Raw genomic sequence first — 18,001 nt, 5'->3', positions numbered from 1 at the left:
TTGGCACATTTCACACGAATTTAAAGGGACCTGATAATGGAGCTTTCAGGGACCTTGGCAGGAGCAGCATCTGACGAGGTGCACAATAAAGTTGCCTCCCAGCGTGCGACCCTTGAATCGATATGCAACTTGTCCATGCAGCTTATTGAGCACACAGCTGAAGGGATGGCCAGGACAGCGGGTACAAGCGTTGCCATTAGGCGTCTCATCTGGATGCACTTATGTGACTTTGCAGACCCTTTCAACTCTTCCTTTATCAGTGTTTTGGTAGACGCTACCTCGTTGTTTGGCCCAAAAGTCAGACACACATTAGCCAGGTGTGAGAAGGATGGAAAGACCCTTTCTGCTGTGGGCGTACATTTTTCCAGTCCTCAACGACCTCACTCCAGAATCAGAGGAGTGGAAAGATGTTCAAGAAGTCCCAAGAGCCTTTTTGGGACACACGTGGCAAGTATTCTCCTTGGACAGAGGGGGGGGGACTCTTCAGGAAGACGCCCCTCCCATGGCAGAGGGGGTCCGTGTAACCAGGGTTCCAGAGATTCTTTCTCTGGACAACCCTACCAGCGCTCCTGATCAGCAGCCCGATTGCCTACCTCTGGAGGCAGTAGGGGGAAGATTTTCTCTGCACCATCTAGCCTGGCACACAATAATATCAGATTCCTGGGTGCAAACAATTACCAGAGGTTACGATATCCCCTTCAACCTTTATACCAGACCACCAAGGTAAATTCCCAATTTTCCACCCAGTCAGAGGGATATAGCAGCATTTGAAATCCAAAAGCTGTTTCAAGAGAGTCATCCAAATAGTCCCACCAGACTAAATAGGATCCGGATTTTACTCGAGATTCTTTTTAGTGCCAAAAAAAGACAGGGGGACTGGAGGCTAATCTTAGACCTCAGTGTACTGAACAAGTTTGTTCAATAGACAAAATTCTGGATGTCACGGTTCAGTCTATCCTTCCTTTTCTGGAGCAAGACTATTGGATGTGCTCTATAGATCTTCAGGATGCGTATTACCCCATAAAAATGGATAAGCACTCCAGAAGATATCTCTGCTTCTGGCTGGAAGCCAGTCATTACCAATTTTGAGCACTGCCCTTTGGTCTCACCACAGCCCCCAGGGTGTTCACCAAATGCATAACAGTGGTAGCAACTCACTTAAGGCTACAAGGATTCCGGGTGTTTCCATATTTGGATGACTGGCTCCTCACCACCCCCTCCAGGCATTTACTGCTTTTCGCCTTGGACTCTGTTCTGAGGCTTGCAGAGTTCCTAGGCATCTCAGTAAACAAAGAAAAGTCCAAAATATCCCCCACACAAAGCATATTCATCGTAGCAACATTAAACACAAGATCTTACATGGCCGCTCTCCCTCTTCACAGACTGATAAGGCTAAGCTTGCAGTTCCAAGTGCTACTCTCTCAAGACAAAGTTCTGGCTCATCTGGTTTTACAACTTGGGTCTATGACAGCAACAGTCACGCTAGTTCCTCGTTCCTCTAGCGAGATACCATATGAGGCTGCTTAAGTGGCAGCTCCCGTCACAATGGTCTCTGCTAACACATCCAGTGTCACACCCAATCCACATAACCAACTGTTGCAAGCAGGATTTACTTTGGTGGTTGAAACAAGAAGAAAAAACGTGGAGCCGCCCCTTCTCACCCTCTCAGCCCAAGGTCGTAGTGACCACAGATGCTTCCCTGATGGGGGGGCATTTTCAGGGAAAGACAGTCTAAGGCACTTGGTCCCCTCTAGAGGCCAGTTTGCATATCAACGTCCTACAGTTGAGGGCAGTGCTTCTAGCGTTGCAAGCCTTTCAATCCACCCTCCCTTCGGGGACAATTGCTGTTCAGTCAGACAACATGTCATTGGTCTGGTACATCAACAAACAGGTGGGAACCAGATCCTACCCTTTATGTCGGGAATCTCTGAGAGTTTGGCAATGGGCGATCACCTCTAACCACTTTCTGATAGCAACGCACATCCTGGCGAATTACAACGTGATTGTGGACAAACTGAACAGATGCATTCTCCTGCCTCACCAATAGTCTCTCAATCCCATTGTGGCGGTGAAGATTTTTCGTCGATGGGGTCAGCCTTGTTGCAGTCCATTCACCTCCCACAAACCACAAGTGCAACAGCTACTATGCCCTAATTCCTCCTCAGGGGGAGTCCCTGAGAGATGCTGTCCTACATGATTGACCCCAGGGGCTACTTTATGCCTTCCCACCAATTCCCCAATTTTTGAAGAAAGCCCAACAGTTGAGAAGCAAAGTTATCCTCATTGCACCTTATTGGCCCTGTCAAGTCTGGTTTCCCTTTCTCTGGCCTCACCTGGTTCACTGCCTGTGGACTCTGGATCCAGCTCCAGTTCTGTTGTTGTATCTACATGAACTAGTCCATCCCAATCTAAAAAGTCTCAAGCTGACTGCTTGGTTCCTCCATTTCCAGTAATTGCCAGGCAGAGATGAATTCAGTGGAAGAACTGTTGCAATGTCTCTCAACTGTTCCTGACTTTAGCGACTTCCCTAAATTCCGGCTCACAAGTTTGGTCCACCCCCCCCAATCCCTACTAAAATTAATAATTTTTAGAGAAAAGGTGGTGGTAACTGCGGTGGTGGTGCTGCGGTAGCGTTGTTGCTTCACAGTAAGACGTTGCCCTGTTCAATTCTCAGAGCGTCTTCTGTGTGGCGACATGCATGAATGGGCGTTCCTTCGTTGAAAGTTGTGCGTCAGGCCCGGCAAGTCGGCACGTAAAAATGTACTGCCAATCATTAGCGGACCGGAGTTCCGCTGTGGCAACCCCTAACCGGGAAATGCCGAAAGACACAACAACAACAAGAGAAAAGGTGGTGGTGGATTACACTGAATAAATAGGTATATATAGACCTCTTCAAGCATGTGAATTATCCTTGTTCTGATGAAGTCATTGTCTATGATAAAAGCGATTAACAACTAATGGATTTTGCTGGTGTTTGATTCAAATAAAGTGGAGTTTTCCTTGATGGCTACTGGGTGCATTACTTTTGGTTGCCAGCAGAATAACCTATCTTCCCTAGTACAAACGATCTCATAAACCAACCACCAGGAAACTTTACATTAGTAAATGGATTTGTGTTTTGGTCTAGGGAAAAACAAACTGAGCCCTTTTCAGCTTCAGTTGACAAGGTATTAGAATATTTATCAACCTTGTTCCAATCAGTAGCCTCTGCCTCTACTATTAGAGTTCATTTAGTGGCGATTTCAAATTTTCATAATGGTTTCGACTACCTTTCTTTGTCTCATTGCCTTTGCAAAACCTTTCTAAAGGCCGTTTTGCATTTGAAACCACCTTTTAAAGAGCCCATTGAGTCTTGAAATTTAACACTAGTCTTACAAAGTTTGGTCCATCAGCCCTTTGAACCAGCAGCCACATGTGATATTAAATATTTATCTTGGAAAAGTTTATTCCTGATACCTATCACGTCGTCCAGAAAAATATCAGAATTGCAGGCTTTTTGTGTGAAACCTCCATATGTCATTTTTCACAGAGAGAGAGCATCACTTGGAATGAATCCCTCCTTTCTGCCTAAAGTAGTATCAGACCCCAATATCAATCAGTCTATAGACCTACCAGTTTTGTTCCCAAACTTTTCATATAAGGGGGAATATTGCTTGCATTTGTTGGACATACACAGACAATTACATTTTTATATGGATAGAACTAAATCATTTAGAAAATCAGACCAACTGTTTCTATCCTTTTCAAGTACTAGACTGGGCATACCAATTTCAAAAGTTACTCTATCAAAATGGCTGAGAGATTGCATCACTTTTGTTTATACTCAGAAAAAAAATGGACTTGCCAACAAAGATTAAGGCACATTCTACTAGATCAATTTCCACTTCAGTAGACTTTCATTCCAGGGCTTCTGTGGATGACATGTGCAGCTGCAACTTGGGCTATCCCCATACCTTTATCACCCATTACAAATTGGATACAGTCTAAAGGGAGAGAGCATCCTTTGGCTCTGTGGTGCTCAGAAACATCCTTCCCTAGGGCCTCCTAAGGTTTAAAGTAGCTAGGGACTCTGTCCCAACAGTTCAAGAGTGAATGAAGATTGACAGCATCAGAGAAAGAAGTTACGTTCTTACCATAATGTTCCATCTGTGTTGTCGATCTTCATTCATTCTTGACATCCCACCCTCTTACCCACCTCCAAAGACTCCTGGAGGTTCGGAAGTAGTCCTGGGATCCTGATAGGGTAGTTGCTCAGACAAAGCGGTCACTTTTTTCTCCATATTCTACAGGCAAGACTTTATCTGAAGGGAAGGGAAGAGAGGCACTATGAGTTCAAGAATGGATGAAATCGACAACAGAGATGGAACGTTCTAGTAAGAACATAACTTTTTTTCAGATTCTTGGGTGTTAAAAGTGGTGCAGAATGCATACACATGACACTTGATACAAACACCTCCTTTAAGGAGAGTATTTCCCCACCCTCCGAACCACACAGATTTTTTTCCCTCAGGTTCTTCAGTCTTTACATATCCAAGGAGTCATAAAACTATGGCCTGTAAGTCAGAGGCCAAGGCATCTATTTCAGAATGTTTAAATAGGCAACTTGGAGACCAATACTAAGTAAGTTCAAAATGTTGACTTTACAGCACCTTTTACCCTCATTCCTCCCACAAATCTGTATGAGAACTCTAGAGCTAAAATATGCTTATTACCACTTCCCATAGCCGTAGGCTTCAGGAAATTTCTATGGGTCTCTGTTTCTGGATCACATTATCAATTCTGTGCATTACCCTTAGGTTTATCTACAGCCCCAAGAGTTTTTACAAAATGCCTAGCTCCGGTCATAGCTTGTCGTTGACTGAATATTATTCACATATTTCCTTATTTGGATGACTTTCCTATTTTTGCAGTGTCTTTGTTCTGATACCAAGAGTCATTAACTTGGATTGTCTTTCTTCTGGGCTTCCAGATAAGTATAACAAAATCCGCGACTCCATTTCACGAGATTGTGTTTCTGGGTTGCCTTAGACATATTTCTCTGCAAAAGGCCTTTTTAAGACAAGAGAATGTGGATTTTATCTGGAATTTTTCTGAACTTTTCAAATTAGCTTCATACTTCAGAGAGAGAACTCCTCAGGATTCTAGGGTACATAGCATCTATGATATTTGTGATTCCTTTAACAGGATTATGCATGAGAAAGGTGCAATGGTTTCTAAACACACATGGACCCAGTATATACATTCTCTGGTGTATCAAATTCTAGTCTTGAGCTTTATGAGAAGGGACCTGCATTGCAGTGACAACAAATTCAACTGAACCCAAATCTTCCCCTCTCCCCAAAGAACCCCAACCAGTCTCTCACCACAGACATGGGATTTTGCTTGAGGAGTAGTTTCCATGGGGGTAAACATGCAAGGCCTCTGGCATCCTTCAGAGGACCAAAGCACATCTCTTCATTAGTAGTCCGCAGGACTACAAGTGATTACAGATAATGCCACAGTCTTGTAGCACATAAGCAGGGAGGTGCAAGGTCATAGCCCTGTACTGGCTGACAGTGATGACATGAGAGGAAATTCTTTAGCATTCATCAACCCTTAAAGCATCTTACATTCTGCCAGAGCAAAACAAAGTGGCAGACAAGTGAAGCAGGACCATGACAGACTCTAATGAATGGAAATTGAATGGGCAGGCCTGGAAAATGGATTCATTTTCATTCCCTTGGAATGAAATGTTCCTTTATGCGTCTCCACCCTTTCCATTGATATCCGGGGTAATTCTGAAGAATCAAAAGAATACCCCAAAAAGTCATTGTGGTGACCCTATTTAGGTAAGGCAGTATTGGTTCTCCTTTCTTAAAGAATTGGCCAAGGGCAGTTACAGCAAGCTTCCTCACAGACTGGATCTACTCACACAAGGCAGGTGTAGTTGGATACACCTCAGTATCAGTTATCTTCAGCTAACCTGCATGGATGATTCAATTCTGATAACCTTTAGGCACTTCTTTCATGAGAATGTGCAGCAGGTACTAAAGGAGGCTTGACTAGAAAATCCTATGTGGGTAAATGGAATCAATTTTCTGGCTGGTACCTAACCAATAACCAGGGACTCATCAGGTATTTTGTACCACTGGTGCTTAAATGTTTGTGAATTACCCTTTTCTCTGTAGAGGTTCATCTTGAGGCCATTTCTTTACATCTGCCCATGGATGTTACTTTTTCTTCACACTTTGTAGTGACACCTCTTGGTAAACAGGTCTCTCCTGTTTGGTATCTCAGCTGTGCGCTGGAGAAGTTGACTTTGTCACCTTTTGAGCCTGCTCATCAAGCTGATTTAAGGTTCTTGACTTGGACTGCATTTATTTTTGCTCTGACATCTGCAAAGAGAGTATATGAGTTACTAGCTCAGATGGTGGGGGAGCCCTACCAGATTTTCCATAGAGATAAGATTTCTTTAACAACAAACACCTCATTCTTGTCCAAGGTGTTTTCAGAGTTTACCTTGAATCAAGTCATCAGTATCCCAGTTTTCTATTCAGAGCCTAAACAAACAGGGAGAAAGGATTCTGCACACTCTGGCCATACATAAGCAACTCTGGTACTATCTTGACAGAACTAACCCCTTTAGAAAAGCTGACCAGCTATTTATTTCCAACTAAGGGCTAAACAAAGGACATCCTATGTTTAAACCGACAACTTCCATATGGTTGCCCTATGGTATTGTTTATTGCTTTTCCCACCATGGGAAATCCATTTGAGGCAGTATCGAGGCGCATTCTACTAAAGTCTTGTCTTTGGCATACTAGAAAGAGGTGGACACTAGAACTATTCTGGAGGCAGCTACATGGTCCTCTGTACATACTTTTAGAAATCATTATGAACTCCATTACTTTCCAGGTCAAGCTTTGCTAGGACCATTCTGAACGGGCTCCTGGATCCACGCCCTTCCTCCTCCCAGTTTAGAAAGGCTACTGCAGCAGTGGGAATGATTAACATAGTACAGATGTGTAAGTTGCATTTGCACATAACAGTAAATGTTTAAATTCCTTACTGCTTCAATAGCCACACCCACCCTCTAGCCCTCTATTCTATAAATCTAATTAGGAAATAAAGTAGAATTGTGTTTTGTTTTATTTTTTATTGCTGTTATTGGTTGGTTCTTTCAGGATTGTTCGACATTTCTGTTATTGTATGGGCAAAAGTCCAGAAGTCATCTTCACTCTGGCTGCTGATTTCCCTCCTTGGGATTAGCTAGTCTGCAGTCAGAGTGAAGGAATGAGAAGGTAGCCAGAGCTTTTTGAAGCTGGCTGGTTGTTGTTGCCTTGGCAGGAAGCAATTTACATAGCTTAAATGTTCCTGCATTAGTAAGGAATTTGAACTTGTACTGTTATGCATAAGTGCAACTTTATACAATTTTACTTTTTTCAACTTTTCAGTAGCGTTGTCCTGCCCTTTAAAATGTGACAAGAATTGCTGCTGACGTATAAATTAGCACATGTATTTCCTTCAGTTTACTAGAAGCTTGTTTGTGGTGATGTATGAATGTTTTGGCATACCAGAAATAAACTGCATAATTTAATATCTTTGCAGCAGGTTTCAACAATTTCTATGAAAAAGGAACACAGCAGTTTTTAACTGAAGTTTGGTTGTCTAGATTTTCCTACATGAGCATTAATATTTGGTTAACTATGTTAAAATTTCTAAGTTCATGTACCACTTAATGTACTACATCCAAAGGTGGGAATTCACAAGGTGCTAACTTGAAGTGCATACTTGAGAAAGGGCAGAACTTCATAACTCACTTCTGGCTTTCTTCTGTAAGATTATGGATTAAAGAACAACCCTCCCTTATTTAAGGGATGTGCAAACCCAATAAATGTTTTCAAGCTCTCTGAGAAGAAGGTTTTATTTATGGTCTGTGTATATTTTAATGACTTGAGTATTCATAGGTAGGTACTAGGCTATCGGCCTGACGGCCTACATAAGCCTAGCCAACAAGGTTCCCTGGCTTAAGTCACCCAAGAAAGTTATTTTCCTGTGCCACTGTCGACCAGAGGCACACAAGTGATCCCCGGGGTGTATTTCCTATTTCCCATCCACTCATCAAAATTTTTCTTGAAGAGTGCTAATAAAGAACTGTGCTTGACATAGATGGGTAGCCTGTTCCAGAGTATGGGAAGTCTCTGGGACAGGAATCTATCCCTCCAGCATGTCCTGTTTATTGTGGTGACAAAGTTTAGGTCCCTAGATTGTGTAGCTGAGGGATTGGGATTTCTTTAGGTGTAGCATGTCCAACAGTTTTGGGTTTGACATAGCTTTATATGTTAGGCAGAGATCACCTTGGAGAAGGCGATATGCTACAGAGTAAAGCTGGAGTTTTTTGAGACAGTCAGTGTAGGGCATCTGTTTGAGGCCAGTAATCCTCTTTGTGAGGTACTTCTGTGGCCTTTCCAGCTGCTGCAGATGTCTTGTGAGGTACATTCCAAAAGGGGCGTTGTACTCTATAATGGGTCTAATGAGTGTCGAGTAGAGTGGAACAATGATCTATTTTTTCCTGGATGAGAACCCTTTTATGATGAGGTGTGCCACGTAGAAGGACTTCCTGACTACTGTGGCAGTGTGACTATCAAAGGAGAGATTACTGCCCACCTGGGTCCCAAGGCCTCTTATCACACATTCGGTGTTAAGTAGACTGCTGTCTATAGTAGTTCATGGGTACAAAGTTTTTACCAAAGTGGGTGACAGTGCACTTTTTGGCATTGAGCTTGAGGCCATGGCTCTGACACCAGGCATCTGTCTCCGCGAGGCCCTTCCATAGGATTTCCACATCATTTGGGGACTCGACTATGGTTCCTAGTTTGCAGTCATCTGCGAACTTCATTAGCCAGAGGCCTTCTGTGTTAGCCTGTACTTCAGAGAAGTAGATACCAAACAGGAGAGGTCCCAGGACTGAACCCTGTGGTACTCCACTTGTCATTGGTTTGAGGTCAGATTTGGTGTGTGCAACTTTTACAGTGTGGGCTCTGTCAGTGAGCAAGCTGGCAACCCATCTTGTGATGTAGGGATTTATACCTAGTTTAGTGAGTTTAGCTATAATTCCAGAATGGGGGATGGTGTCGAAAGTCTTGGTGAGGTCAAGAAAGGCTGTGTGAACCACCTTACCCTCATCTACAGCTTTGGTGACTGCTTCAAAGTAGTCGATCAGGTTCAGGAGGCATGATCTGCCTTTCACAAACCCGAACTGGGTGGGATTCAGAGTTTGGAGGTTACCAATGTCTTTGTTTATGAGTTCCATGATGATACATTCCATGGCCTTGCAGACCAGGCTCGTCAGGCTAATAGGTAGATAGTTCCCGGGATCAGTGGTGGCTCCTCCTTTGTGGAGTGGGATAACTGTTGCTGTACGCCATTCAGTGGGCACAAAGCCTGATGTGAGGCTATGATTGAACATGGTGGTTAGGTGGGGAGCCAGTTCGTGTAAAATGCAGCCTGGGATGTTGTCCGGTCCCGTGGTTGCTGTGTTTTTGGCTTTAGAAAGTGTAGCTTTTACCTGCGTAGTTGTGATTACAGGGACTCTGCATTCTTCCTGTATAGATATGGGCCCTTTAGGGGGTGGGAGGGGTAAAGTTAGCACCGAACCTGTCTGCCAGGATGTTGGCAATATCAGTTGGTTCTGTAATTTTCGTGCCGTTGTGCTGTAACTCAGAGCAGATGTGGGTGTCGCCATTGAGATTCTTGACATAGCTATGGAATCCTTTGTGGTTGCCCTTAGAATCAGTGGCGATTTTGTTTTCATGGCTGGCTTTGGAGGATCTAATAAGGGATCTCAGCTTCTTACTGAGGCTGACTAGGGAGCTCCTCCACTCATGGGATTTTACTCTCTTTTGCAACAATTTCTTCCTTCTATTGTACAGTTTATTTATGGCAGGGGACCACCAGATTGGCTTCCTTTTTTTTTTTTTTTGGAGGATAGCGTCTTGGTTCCATTTGGGATAGCACAATACATGCACTCGTGTAAGTGCTTATAGAGTGGATTTGTGTAGGATTCAGCAGTCGTAACTGTATTGTCCATCTGCATGGGTATCATGAAGTTCACCACCTCTGTCTTAAGAAGCATGAAGTTGGCTTTGGAGAATTTTTTTACCGTGGTTTCCTTAATGGGGGGTGGGGGCAGGATGTGTATATCAAGGGTGATTAGCTTATGGTCGGATCGGACCAACGAGGAGTTGACTTAAGGTGTGGAACACCAGTCACTCATGTTGGTAATGACTAGGTCTAGGATATTCTTGCCCTTGGTGGGGGTGTGGATAAGTTGATCCAGGGCAATGGAGTTTATGAATTCCAGAAAGCGTTGTGTGAAGGAGTCGGTACACGAGTAGTTTTCTCAGTTAATGGTGGGGTAGTTGAAATCGCCCATTATTAGGGTGTTTGGTTGAACCGTAATATTTTCCAGTGCATCAAGAAAAGAGGAGTGGGAATCTTGGGGCATGGTGGGGGATCTGTAGCAAGCTACAATTTGGATTGGAGTTTTGTCCAGAGTTAGTTGCACTTGGATAACCTTGGATGCATTATGCTGAGCAGCTAGCCAGGAGGTGTGGATATCCTTAATGAATATGGACACACCTCCGCCTTTGGTGTTCCGGTCCATGTTACATGGCTGGTTTAATTGGGTAGGTGGTCTGGTCTGAGGACCTTTTTCAGCCAAAATCTTGGAACCAGGAAGAGAATTACAATAGACACTATAAGTTATATATGAATGTCACCATGAAATTTACATACAACTAACAATAGATATTACAGCAGAAGGAATATGAATGTCATAAAAATTTACTCTGTAATTAAATGCAATGAAAAAGATAAAGCAAATGATTAAAGGATGGTCTGTTACACAAAAACAAGCCAAAAGATATAAAACAGACCAACTACCACGGCTAAAACCATAAATGTATTTATAACAAAACATGAAACGGTTATGAGCTTTCACACAATATATTGCTTCATCAGATCCATAACTTCAGATAAGAAACACATGTATTTAAATGACTGTTTAAGCTGGTGCAGAGAAGAACTGCAAGATATAGACCAATATACAAATATACATAGCAGTGTGCCTTAAAGGAGTCAAATGTGGTTGCTAAGGTGAAGTTAGTCACAGTTTTTACAAAGGAAGGAAAGTGAACAATGTGGAAAGTATAGCACAGAATGCCTGTCCAAGTTATACATCCCAAAAGTGTAACTTAGAATGCATAGCCAAATTACCCCCCCCCCGAAAGTATAATAATCAAGGTAGCCCACACACACTTATTCACTTACTAGTAAGAATAACAATTAAAACATAAAACAAAAATGAACTTTCAGATTAGCTGATAACCCCCGTCCCCTTCTTTTGTGGTGGTGATTAATGGTGAATGTATGCCTCTGATTTGCATCATTCTTTTCATTGCTTATTATGTACTCACACATACGTATGTATGTGTGCCATTATATGCATGTTTATGTCTATGTGTAAAATGTTTGTGCATGTAATATGTATGTATGCATATATAAATTTGTTACAAGAGCTTTGAAATGCATCATTGAAATCGATGTGCCCAAGACAAAAAAAAAAAAGCTACGTTAACTTTTGATTGAGCCCTGTTATCTTGTGTAGTACAAAGGAAAGCAAAACTGTAAAACTAAAAAGCCACACAGTGAAACGTACAAGACTGGTTTATTGAATGAAAATAAAAAATACAATGATCAATTCAGTGTACTAAGCGCTTTCACCCAACAACTTCAGGGCATCATCAGAGTACTGAATTTACAGACATATAGCCATCCTTTATATACACATTCCTTAATTAGTTAATTAATCAATTGAATAAATTGCGTGCTCTTAAAGTGGTCATAACAGAATAATATATAAAAATATATATATGAAGATAATGATCTATAGTAAGATAATGATCTATAAAAATCATAACACACCTATATGAAAAGATGTAGGAAGAATAAATTAAACTAAAACAATACACTATGGATGTACAAATACTAAAAATAACTGTCCTTGTTGCCATCAATAATAGTATTAGTGTGCTAAAATGTACCTAATATTATATTAACTGTTCACTATAAGCTAACTATCATAAATATATCATAAATGTGTTATCAGCATAATTGATATAATAAATACATAATATATAAAATCCATCGTTAAAATCACGAAAAATAATAATTCAAATAAATTGCGATTTAAGTTTTAATACACTGGATATTGAAACATGTTCATTAATACCTGGCAAGATACAGGCATTAAGTCTAAGTTGCCAAAGACTTTCCTTGGCCTCCAACATGGTCTTCTCATCACCACCCTTGTGTATATTATGGGGGATTCTATCTATAATAAAAAATAAAAATCTCTTAAAATTGGGACATTTAGTACTATGTATATATAAAGAACTGGTGTTTTTTAATATCTCTAACATGTTCAACAATACGTTCTCTTAACTTCCTAATGGTTTTCCCAACGTAAAATGCTGAACATGCTGAGCATGTTGCTAAGTAGACAAGCATTTTAGAATTACAATTACAATACCCAGGGCATCTAATTGTTTTACCAGAATTAGAAATAGCAACATATGGACCATCGTTAATATATTTGCATGTATGACAGGGTCCACATATATTCATTTTTGACATTTTAAAAATATCATTGTTGATGTTCATCTCATAGATTTCCTTCAAATTCCTCCCTCTACTGAATGAAAGTAATCTTGGAGTAACTACCAATGACCTCTGTCAACTCAGCATTATCGGAAAAAACACTTGTCCAAGTCTCGTGAATAATATTAACGATATGAAGAGATGTGTCATGGTATGGTAATACAAAAGTATCATTTCTAAATTTGTGTATTTTTGTGTTCAATATATTGTCACATCCAAATTTAATGATAGGTCTTTATATCAAATGTCTTTTGGTAAAGATCTCCCTTTTAATATTACAAATAAGTTCATTGGGATATCCCCTGTCAAGAAACATATTCGATAATTTATCAATTTCTAAATTAAATGTGTTGTCATCACTAACGATTCTTGACAGCCTTACCATCTGACCTTTAATCAAATTCCTCTTTTGATAAAAAGGGTTGCAACTATTAAAATGTAAAAATGAATTTGAAAATGTTTTCTTTCTAAAAATGTTAGAATGTATCTCGTCATTGATATAAGAAAAAACAATATCAAGATATTCACAATTATTATCATAGATTTTACTAGTAAATTCTAAGAAACTAGTTGTCATTCCTAAAAACTGTGTAAATTCTGCAAAATCATCTTTATTGCCCACCCAAAAAATAAGGATGTCATCAAGGTATCGTAAATATAAGACAATTTTAGACCAATATGTTGATGTAAAGATCAACTCTGTCTCCCAATTAGCTAGCACCAAATTAGCATAGATAGGTGCACATCTGGCCCCCATGGCCACACCTGTACTTTGTCTATAGTATTCTCCATTATTCATATATATAAAATTATTCTCCAATACTATTTCCATCAATTCAGTTAAAAGTCTACATTTTGAGACATTCATGCCACTATATTTTAATAAACTGGCCTCAAACATTTCCAGGCCTTGTACATGAGGAATAACAGTAAATAAATTCACAACATCAATGGTAGCCATGATAACATTAGGGCCCACCTTCACCATACATTGTCTCACAAGATCTAAACAATGCCAGGAATCTTTTAATATACGAGGTAAATTTTTAAGTGTCTCCTTACAGTGAATATCTATAAAGGATGCAATAGCCTCAGTTTTTGAACCCCTGGCAGACACAATAGGCCTGAATGGTGGGTTGTGAAAATCTTTATGTATTTTTGGAATTCCGAAAATGGATGGAGTAATAGGAAACTCAACAGATAAATAAGAATATTTTTCTTTAATTATAGCTCCATCCATAAGGAGTTCATATAATAACCAATCAACCTTAGTATATGCCCTAGACATTTCATACTTAGTTACTTTTTCATATGTATTACCATCACTAAGCATGATAGTCATTTTGTTAAAATAATCGGTGTTTGTCATGATTACCACCCCACCTCCTTTGTCTGGTTTCATAACTCTATATTTCCCAGACATAGTAAGTTCCTTTAGACAAAATATTTCTGCTGGGGGGAGATTCTGTGTTGTATAAACATCATTCCTTAAAACTCTCCTAATCTGTGTCTCACAGAGTTTCTCAAAAATATATATTATAGGATTGTGTTGTGGAATGAATGAAATACTACGCTTGAGCGTAAAATTACTAGAATCATTTATACAAACGTTGTTATTATTGGAGAAAAAAATTTTAAATTCAATAGTCTAGTGTAAAGTTTTAAATTAATTAAAACCTTACCGATGTCATGCTTAAAAGATGGTACAAATGTAAAACCTCTTTTAAAAAGGGCTAAAAAATCATGTCCAAAATTACCATCAGTAAAATTGTATAAACTGAAACCACCATCAGTAACAATAAAACAGTTATTACTGCAGTGTGAAGTAACAGAATTCTGTAAACTTCCTACATCATAAATTTCAGGTTCATCAAGCATTTGGTTCGTACAAATAGTCTCATTTATAAAGTCACCAATATTTATATTAAAACTTCAAGATCATCCTGAACAGGTGAATTAACTGTATTAAATGTATCTGTCTGTGCCATGAATTGGTCCTGTGGACTGTTGTATTGTAATGCCTGTTCTGTTGATAGTGCTGACCGCCATAGCGGTCGCGTAATCGTTCCGACCTTCTGAGGGTCGGTTCTTCTAAAAAAAAACTCCCTGCCCTTCCTCATGGCCAAAATTATCATTTTTTGCCCTTTGTACTTGCGTTGATTGTTCATTGGTTGGAGATCTAATATTGTCCCTTTTAACATCAGTGTCAACAGGTTTAGCAAATTGTTGCATGTTCTTATATTCCTTAAAATGTACGTACACTTTACTGTTCTTATAGTCATTAGTGTCCCTATTTAATTTGTGATTCTTAATATCCAAACCTTTGTTAATAAATGTATCCATTTCTTTAAAAATACTTTCTAAACGAAACTTATGTTCAAACAATAAATCCTGTCGTATACTTTTATCTAAATAACACAATTGCTCAATTAAAGCAGCTAGCTTGGTATTGTTGTTACGTATAATTAATTTAACAAGTTCCAAACCAGTTTTATCAAATAATTGTAATAATTCATCAAATAGAACAGTACCTTCATTGTAACCATATGGTAATTTAAAAATACGTAGTCCTTTTGGAACCTGCCTCAATTCTACTGATCTTTCTAAGAAGGCATTATCCATCTGCAGTGATTTGAAAGACTTTAAAACTCGTTCAAAGTCAGTGAATTGTTTATTGAGACTGCCCATGTCTCTGTGTTTAGGAAACTGGTCTTTATTCAATGATGGTGCTGCTAAAAAAAGTTTTAGATCCATAAAATTCCTTTCCGAACTGACTGCTATGCCATGCGCGCCTCCATTGTGTCCGTCCCTAGTGTTCAGAACTGAGTTCGGAGGTGGGCCTCCACAATCTGTCACTTTCTGTATTAGTACCTCCTCCAGTGGAACTCCTTGAACCATTTCTAGCTGACGGTCTATTCAAACTTGTATTTGGGGTAGAATGGAGTGTGTACAGTCGTTCTTGTGAGTCAGTCACTAAAACTTCGGCTTCGACAGGGCTCTTATCACCCCTGTCTTGTAAAGCCTTAATTAATCTTTGCGTTATATATATATGTTCCAACAAAAGTTGTTCCATGATAATGGAATTAGCACAAAGTACAAAATCTCCAACCTGGTGTGTGAGACCTATAACTATAAAACGATAAAGAGCACATCAAATTTAACAAAAAATACGAATAAAAAGACAATACAGCAAAATAAACCGTAATGCAAACTCGGATGGTGTGAAAAAACTAAAAACCAGTCTAAACGGACACTAAGTGGCAAAAAGGAAGTACAAAGGAAAGCAAAACTGTAAAACTAAAAAGCCACACAGCAAAACGTACAAGACTGGTTTATTGAATGAAAATAAAAAAATACAACGATCAATTCAATGTACTAAGCGCTTTCACCCAACAACTTCAGGGCATCATCAGAGTACTGAATTTACAGACATATAGCCATCCCTTATATACACATTCCTTAATTAGTTAATTAATCAATTGAATAAATTGCGTGCTCTTAAAGTGCTCATAACAGAATAATATATAAAAAAAAATTATAGGAAGATAATGATATATATTAAGATAATGATCTATAAAAATCATAGCACACCTATATGAAAAGATGTAGGAAGAATAAATTAAACTAAAACAATACACTATGGATGTACAAATACTAAAAATAACTGTTCTTGTTGCCATCAATAATAGTGTTAGTGTGCCAGAATGTATCTAATATTATATTAACTGTTCACTATAAGATAACTATCATAAACTAGTTCCTTAGAATTTACTAGTAAAATCTATGATAATAATTGTGAATGTCTTGATATTGTTTTTTCTTTTATCAATGACGAGATAGATTCTTACATTTTTAGAAGGAAAACATTTTCAAATTCATTTTTACATTTTAATAGTTGCCACCCTTTTTATCAAAAGAGGAATTTGATTAAAGGTCAGATGGTAAGGCTGTCAAGAATCATTAGTGATGACAACACATTTAATTTAGAAATTGATAAATTATCGAATATGTTTCTTGACAGGGGATATCCCAATGAACTTATTTGTAATATTAAAAGGGAGATCTTTACCAAAAGACATTTGATAAAGGGAGATCTTTACCAAAAGACATTTGATATATATAGACCTATCATTACATTTGGATGTGACAATATATTGAACACAAAAATAAACAAATTTAGAAATGATACTTTTGTATTACCATACAATGACACATCTCTTCATATCGTTAATATTATTCACGAGACTTGGACAAGTGTTTTTTCCGATAATGCTGAGTTGACAGAGGTCATTGGTAGTTACCCCAAGATTACTTTCAGTAGAGGGAGGAATTTGAAGGAAATCTATGAGATGAACATCAACAATGATATTTTTAAAATGTCAAAAATGAATAAATGTGGATCCTGTCATACAGGCAGATATATTAACGATGGTCCATATGTTGCTATTTCTAATTCTGGTAAAACAATTAGATGCCCTGGGTATTGTAATTGTAATTCTAAAATGGTTGTCTACTTAGCAACATGCTCAGCATGTTCAGCATTTTACGTTGGGAAAACCATTAGGAAGTTAAGAGAACGTATCGTTGAACATGTTAGAGATATTAAAAAACACAGAAACACCAGTTCTGTATATATACATAGTAGTAAATGTCCCAATTTTAATAGATTTTTATTTTTTATTATAGATAGAATCCCCCATAATATACACAAGGGTGGTGATGAGAAGACCATGTTGGAGGCCAAGGAATGTCTTTGGCAACTTAGACTTAATGCCTGTATCTTGCCCGGTATTAATGAACATGTTTCAATATCCAGTGTATTAAAACTTAAATCGCAATTTATTTGAATTATTATTTTTCATGATTTTAACGATGGATTTTATATATTATTATGTATTTATTATATCAATTATTCTGATAATATATTTATGATAGTTAGCTTATAGTGAACAGTTAATATATTAGGTACATTTTAGCACACTAATACTATAATTGATGGCAACAAGAACAGTTATTTTTAGTATTTGTACATCCATAGTGTATTGTTTTAGTTTAATTTATTCTTCCTACATCTTTTCATATAGGTGTGTTATGATTTTTATAGATCATTATCTTACTATATATCATTATCTTCCTATATATTTTTTTTATATATTATTCTGTTATGACCACTTTAAGAGCACGCAATTTATTCAATTGATTAACTAATTAAGGAATGTGTATATAAGGGATGGCTATATGTCTGTAAATTCAGTACTCTGATGATGCCCTGAAGTTGTTGGGTGAAAGCGCTTAGTACATT

General features: G+C 38.7%; 1 protein-coding gene across 1 annotated transcript in view; it reads left to right on the top strand.

The window, feature by feature from the left end:
* TXNRD2 (thioredoxin reductase 2) overlaps positions 1–18,001 on the top strand; it is a 1,479,392-nt gene that overhangs the window by 1,164,843 nt on the left and 296,548 nt on the right. The window lies entirely within an intron of this gene.

The sequence above is a fragment of the Protopterus annectens genome, chromosome 4.part0 (assembly GCF_019279795.1).
Source record: "Protopterus annectens isolate FY-2018-M chromosome 4.part0, PAN1.0, whole genome shotgun sequence".
In the NCBI taxonomy this organism is placed as follows: Eukaryota; Metazoa; Chordata; order Ceratodontiformes; family Protopteridae; genus Protopterus; species Protopterus annectens.
This window is presented reverse-complemented; position numbering and strand designations above follow the sequence as displayed.